The sequence below is a fragment of the Castanea sativa genome, chromosome 2 (genome assembly GCF_040712315.1).
Source record: "Castanea sativa cultivar Marrone di Chiusa Pesio chromosome 2, ASM4071231v1".
Lineage (NCBI taxonomy): Eukaryota > Viridiplantae > Streptophyta > Magnoliopsida > Fagales > Fagaceae > Castanea > Castanea sativa.
Genome location: NC_134014.1, coordinates 13337675 through 13344182, shown reverse-complemented (window position 1 = coordinate 13344182; position 6508 = coordinate 13337675). Strand labels below are relative to the sequence as shown.

Sequence of the window (6508 nt, the reverse complement as noted above, 5' to 3'; positions counted from 1 at the left end):
AGTGATACTCCCATTGCACCCTTGCTTTGTTAGTGCTCAGTTACATTCTATACCACGCAACTATTACGAGTCCAAATTTTTTGTCCCACTTTTCCTGCTCCACTCTATACTCCACTAATAAAAACTTGTCACGTATTCACTTAATTAATTAAATACTACCATTATTGATTTATTAATGCTATCATTATTAATTAATAGTAGTATTTAATTAATTAGGTGAACACGTGGCAAGTTTTTATTGATGAAGTATAGAGTGGAGCAGGAAAAGTGGGACAGAAGATTTAAACTCAACTATTACACCTTATAAATTGGCACCTCAGCTACACATTCCTTCATTGGTGCATGAACATTCTCTAACAGAATATATAGGCTGGTATATTATTCTATATCATATATATCTTTCATATATAACCTAAGTTTAATTTCAGTGCTAAGTTTATCATTTAGTTTTGTTAAACAATAATCTTTATTAACATGCATCTGGGCCTTTTTAATTTCAGGGTTTGCTAGACAGATTGATCATCATGAAGACCGTGCCTGCACTCTTTGTTGCATTCCTCTTGATCATTTCTACTCTGCAAGCCAATGCAGAGGCTCTCAAAGTGGATGAGCGTAGGCTTAAGGCCAAGCGTCAGCTCCTAAACGAAGCCATAAACGCTAATCGAAAGGTTAGCGTTGGTGCTACAAGCACTGAATCGAAGGACCAAACGGCCCAAGCCGCCAACCAGGGCACAGCTACAAGCACTGATACTGAGACAGACAGCAACACTAACAACGATCCTGATGATGTGAACCCAACCTATGGGAGCTATGGACATGCTACTGGAAGTGGCAGTGAATCTCACCATTATTTCACAGATGATAAAAGCCCAGGAACAAAGTCATCAGATGATAAAAGCAAAAGGTACTAAGCTTTATGTGATCGGAGAATGAAGGTAAAATGTATATATAATAAATATGGTGTGTAATAATAAAGTGGAACCAACCCACAACATGTTAAGGAGCCAAAGCATGCATATATATGTATGCATATATGGCATGCACATGTTTAGTTTCACCATGGTACTGAAGTAATCAGTTTAGTATTATCGTTTGTGTCTTATGGGCTTCTAGCTTGCTTGTTTCCATACCATATGCTGTGAAATATAGTTTGCTTTAAAATAAGAGGACTACGCATGGCTACCCTAGCTAGCATGGTTTCGTGTTTACTTATATTTATGCCTCATATATGTTTATCTTGTTGGAGAAAAATATGGTGAATCGGATCATTAATTGTAACGATAGAGTTTAAAGAAGATACGTCTTAAGAAACCAAAACCGAGGTTTTAAACTTTAATTGGAAAGAAACCCTAATCAGAGGTTTTTTTTATAAAAAAAAAAATTTATGAAGAACCCTAATCAGGTTTTGTTGAAAGGTAACATTGAGAACCAAATTAGAAAGATCACTTTTGACGATTCTGCAACCAGGACTTATGTGTGATATACACACCAATTAGAAAGATCACTTTTTTTTTGTCAAAACTCAAAACGTTAAACTTTTGCCCTAATTTTACCTTTTTGTATCCAATGGAATAGTTTTTGTTAATTAGGTTCTCAAATCTCAAGCACATACTCATATGCTGTTTGGACCTCATTCTTGACCACAAATTCACCATTCAGATACACCGTGAGCCTCTGACTATATATAGCAGACTGGGCGTAACAATTCTTGTTGTGTTGTTTCAATTTTCTGGGAGTGAATATAAGAAGTGCAGAGAAGTATATAACACAGGTATATATTGAATTGCGGATACGATAATTCTTTATTGGATCAACTCTGTATCTTCGAACAGATATGAAATCGTGATAAAAAATAAAAAGAAAAAAAGGAGTAAACACTTTTTGACATATGAATTAGTATATCTAATAAAGAAATTCAAAGGAAATAATAGACTAAATTTATATAAAAAAATAATATCAAACCCCTGCCCTCGTTGTTCCGAAGATATTGGTACCCAGCCAATTAATTTTTGTTACTTATTAAATGAACCTTTTGAGTTGTACATGTAATATTCGAAGGTCCTAGATCATCCAATGTCGTAATTAGAATGATGAGAACACTGAGAAGCGATTATCGATCGAACTGATTGTGCAAGCTGAGAGCTTTTTATTAAGATGATCATGAAACAAAAAAGATCAAAGCTTTTGATGTATAATAATGGTTGTGTATAAATAGTTAAATATATAGAGCAGATATTTAGAAAAAGGAGTAAACACTTGAGCAATTTGACAAAATCTTGCAATGATCTAGTCATTTTGGATTTTTTTATTACAAGAAATCATAGCTCTTAATTTTTTTTTAGAGAGTTATTATGGCTCTTAATTAAGTGAATTAGCGAAATAACATACATCTTCGTGAAAACTTGACCTGTACATTATCTAATTACGTACTAAGAGATACGACGTACAGAAAGAAAATCAAACAAGTGCCAAGTGTCTAATCCACGATAATTAATTCAACACCCACTGCCAGTGTTAGCACGCTGCTTCACATTTCACAATGGAAGCCGTCTCCTTTTGAAGGAAAAAATAGTAAATACGGAGTGGAGAGTGACAATTAATGTTAATCAAATGTTCTTATACGTCCTTTTCTCAACGTGTGAATCATGACTCATGAAATGACTTGAAAATCTTGGAGAAAAGTATTAATATGCAGTATTGAGCTTCTTCTTTTTTGGGGGTATAATGATGCGGTCTTGAAACTGAAAATGCAATACCATTCAATATTAGTGTTGCAAAATTGGGCACAACAGGCATTACACATTGTTATTTAATGAGTTGGAATTGCTATTTTTTTAATAAATAGTTAAATACCATATAATCCGAAGTTTTAAACTTAGAGCATTCTTATCAAGCTGAGTAAAATTTTTAGCATATACCACTTCAAAACCCAAAATTTTAACTTTTAACAACTCATTTCACAATGTACTCAATATCAAACCTTCTATATTTTTTACCATTTCATTTAAATAATATAAACTACACATTAAAATAATAATAAAACAACTTCACACAAAACTATAGCCACCAGCCAACCCCATCCTCCACCACCCCTACCATTGCTCCACTTGCCATAACCACCATTGTAGCAACCACAACCCACCACAAGTCATAGCACCACCATTGTAGCAACCAAAACCCATCACACACACAAACCCAGGATCGGTGACCCACGACCCATGCCCTAAGCCGAACCAAAACCACTACCACAAACCACAGCAGAAAACCCACCACAAAACCTCCATCGCCGCCACCATAAAACCCGCCACCCACCCCCTATCTCAACCCCAATTAAAACCCACCACCACCCACACACCTCGTTCTTAACCCCAACCAAAACCCACCACCTCGATCTCAACCCCAACCAAAACCCACCACCCCGATCTCAACCCTGATGATCCACGAACGCCGACCCACGAACCCAAACCCACGAGCCTAGACCCACGAACTCAGACCCATAAACCCAGACCCACAAAATCGTCGGAGCACATCAGACCACGACCCACGACCCACAACCATCGGCGGAGCACAATCATCGGCAGAGCACACTCATGGGCGAAGCACATCGACGAAGCACAGAGAGAGAAGAGAGAAGAAAGAAGTGGAGAGAGGAAAGAGAAAGATATATGAGAGAGAGTCTGAGGTGAATAAAAAATCATTTATGTTTTACAAATGTAGCAACAGTGCGGTCTCAAATATGAGATTGCACTGTAGCTTGAATCCTAAAAATTTGAGATATAGCCGGTTTAATGGAGTGGTGTTTTTGTCTCAAAAATGCTAAAAAATAAGATTTTTAGCATTTGAGAGGTTTAATGAAAATGCTCTTATAGTATTAAATTTGGTTTTTATTGAAGTAAGGTGTCAGAAAATTATAATATATACAAAAATTCTAGGATGATAACCTTTTTGATAGGATCATGATCTCTTCCACAAACTTTACCACAACTTTTATTATAGCTAATTATGAGTAGTGGCACTAGTTGGTTTATATGAAAGCAACAAACATCTATTTACAATTTACCACATAGAATAGTTGTGATAAAAATTGGTAAAAAAAATGTTATAGTCCTAAAATATATACTTTCCAATACAATGTCAACACTATTTTTCTTAGTTTGTCAAATATAGTCATGGTAAACGTAATACTATAAACATATAGAAATTATTAAACAAGGTTAAATTACTTTTTAAACCTTAAAATTAAACGTGTGTTTCATTTAAATCTTAGAGTTTTGGGTAAGTTTCCTTTTAATCTCAAATTTGAAAAAAAAATTCATTTAAATTAGCTTACCATATAGCTTATTGCTGAAAACTGAAAACTGAAAACTGAAAACACTGTACCAAAATAATTTTTAAATGTGTGAATAGTGCCGTGGGTCCCATTTTTAATTTTAAAAAATCTGAAAAGTGAAGTTTGTGGGTCCCGTGAACAGTACACGGGACCCACAGAGGTGCTGAAAAGTCAACAAAATCGGCTACTGTTCATGCACAGTGCATGAACAGTAACCGCTGTCCCCCCTGAATCGTGCATCAGCAAAAGAAAAAAAAAAAAAAACGCACAGACGCGGACGCAATAATTTTCATCCGTATCCAAACTCAGGTAAAATATCTAATGTTTAAATAAGAGATCTGATGGTTAATCTCCACCTACATAAAAAACTGATTGATGTCTTAGTCTGATAATAAAAAACTATCATTAAAACTAATTGGTGTCTTAATCTGATGATAAAGAGTTATCATTAAAAGCGAACGTCATAGGTTGAAACTGTCTCTAAAGAAAAATTAAGATTAAAAAAATGTGAAAGAAGGACTAAATGAAATGTTTTTAGAAACTTTAAGGTTTAAATAAAACATTTTTAAACTCCAAGGTTTAAATGAAACACACCCAAACTTTAAGGTTTAAAAAGAAATTTACCCTACCAACAAAAAAACAAAACCTCTATGGGTGATTTTTGAATGTTCAAATTAAAAGTCTGTAAAATACCTATGAACGTTTAGACCCGCAATTTACAAATTACCAACACAAGCTTATAATCAAACAATGTATGTGCGAAATATGAAAACAAGCTAAATCAGAATTGGTAAAACAATCTAAATCATAATTAATTACAACCAAGCAGCAATTAAAGGTAAAGATTAACGGAAGAGAGATGCAAACACAAAGACAACACATCGATGTGTTATCGAAGAGGAAACCGAAGTCCTCGGTGTAAAACCTCTCTACCTCCCTCTAAGCGGTCAATATTCCACTAGAGAATGAAGTTGGGATACATGAACAGCAGAAGATCCTCCAAGCCTAATCTACCCAGTGTACCTAAGCCCTCCAAGCTTCTACTCCAATGAGGTTACGCCGAACATTTGTCTTCTCTAGCTTATTGGATTCCGCTATAGCGCATAGCATCAACCAATATCAATTAGTCCCTTCATAACTGCTTCCTAAGCACCAAATAATCTTCTCACAATATGGGTATGGTGAGAAAATGATTTGGCTAAAATGTACCTCTCAAGGATATAACAATGGAGGGTGAGAGTAGAGGAATTCTGGATAATCAAAGGATGGAAATTGTGGATGAGTCAATCTTGTTTTTCTCTAGGGTTTCTCTCTTAAAATTATCTCTGGAAGCTCTCTACAATACGTGGGTATAAGGGGGTATTTATACTGGTGTGTGTTTGGAATGCGAAAAGTTAGTTTTAGCCAAACAGGGCATTCTGGCAACTCGAGCTCGCGACTAGAATTAGTCGCGAGCTAATTGCCTAACCAACTCGAGGTTTTGTCCTGTAATGCGACAGCAGGCATGACTCTTCAACTCCCCCTGCATGCTTCACACGTGTGTCTTTTTGGCGACTTGCCAGTCGCGAATTAGTCGTGAGGTCCAGTCGCGAGCCCCTGTTTGAGTGCACACTCTTGAGTTTTTCTTCACACTCTCTCACACACTACTCTTACATGATTCCCACCTAAATACAAGGGTTTTTAAATGCTGAATTACAAGCAAATTGGCACGAAATAAAGCCAACAAAATGATTGAATAAATTCAATCTTACAATTTTTGTCTTCCCCTATATTTATGGAGTCCTTCCAAGTGCACAACGAAAATTCACAATAAGTACTTTACAACATTCTCAAATTAGCATACCACCTTACACATGAGTCATTATAAAAATTAAATTGTAGATTATGATAGACCCATGTATGAGGTGGTAGGCTAATCTAAGAATTTTGTGACATTGATGTATCCCTAACTTTATTTAACCATCTCTCCCCACGAAAATAATGTACTTCAAAAACTATATAAACTGTATGACGTACTCTTTAAAGTTGAAAGTATATCCTCTTTATCAAGTTAATTAAAATTTATAACTTTAAATATTTTACTAAGCAATTAATTAATTATATTATCTCTAATCAAACATAAAAAATAAAATAAAATAAAATAAAAAACGAGCACATACAAGATTTATAGACTTTAAT

The 6508-nt window shown here is 35.1% G+C and overlaps 1 long non-coding RNA gene across 1 annotated transcript; it reads left to right on the top strand.

Annotated features, from left to right (window-relative positions):
* The first annotated feature begins 291 nt into the window (after window positions 1–291).
* On the top strand, window positions 292–1212 carry LOC142626120 (uncharacterized). The gene is made up of 2 exons (XR_012842456.1): window positions 292–373; window positions 501–1212. It is a non-coding gene; the product is annotated as an uncharacterized LOC142626120 (long non-coding RNA).
* Window positions 1213–6508: the final 5296 nt, after the last annotated feature.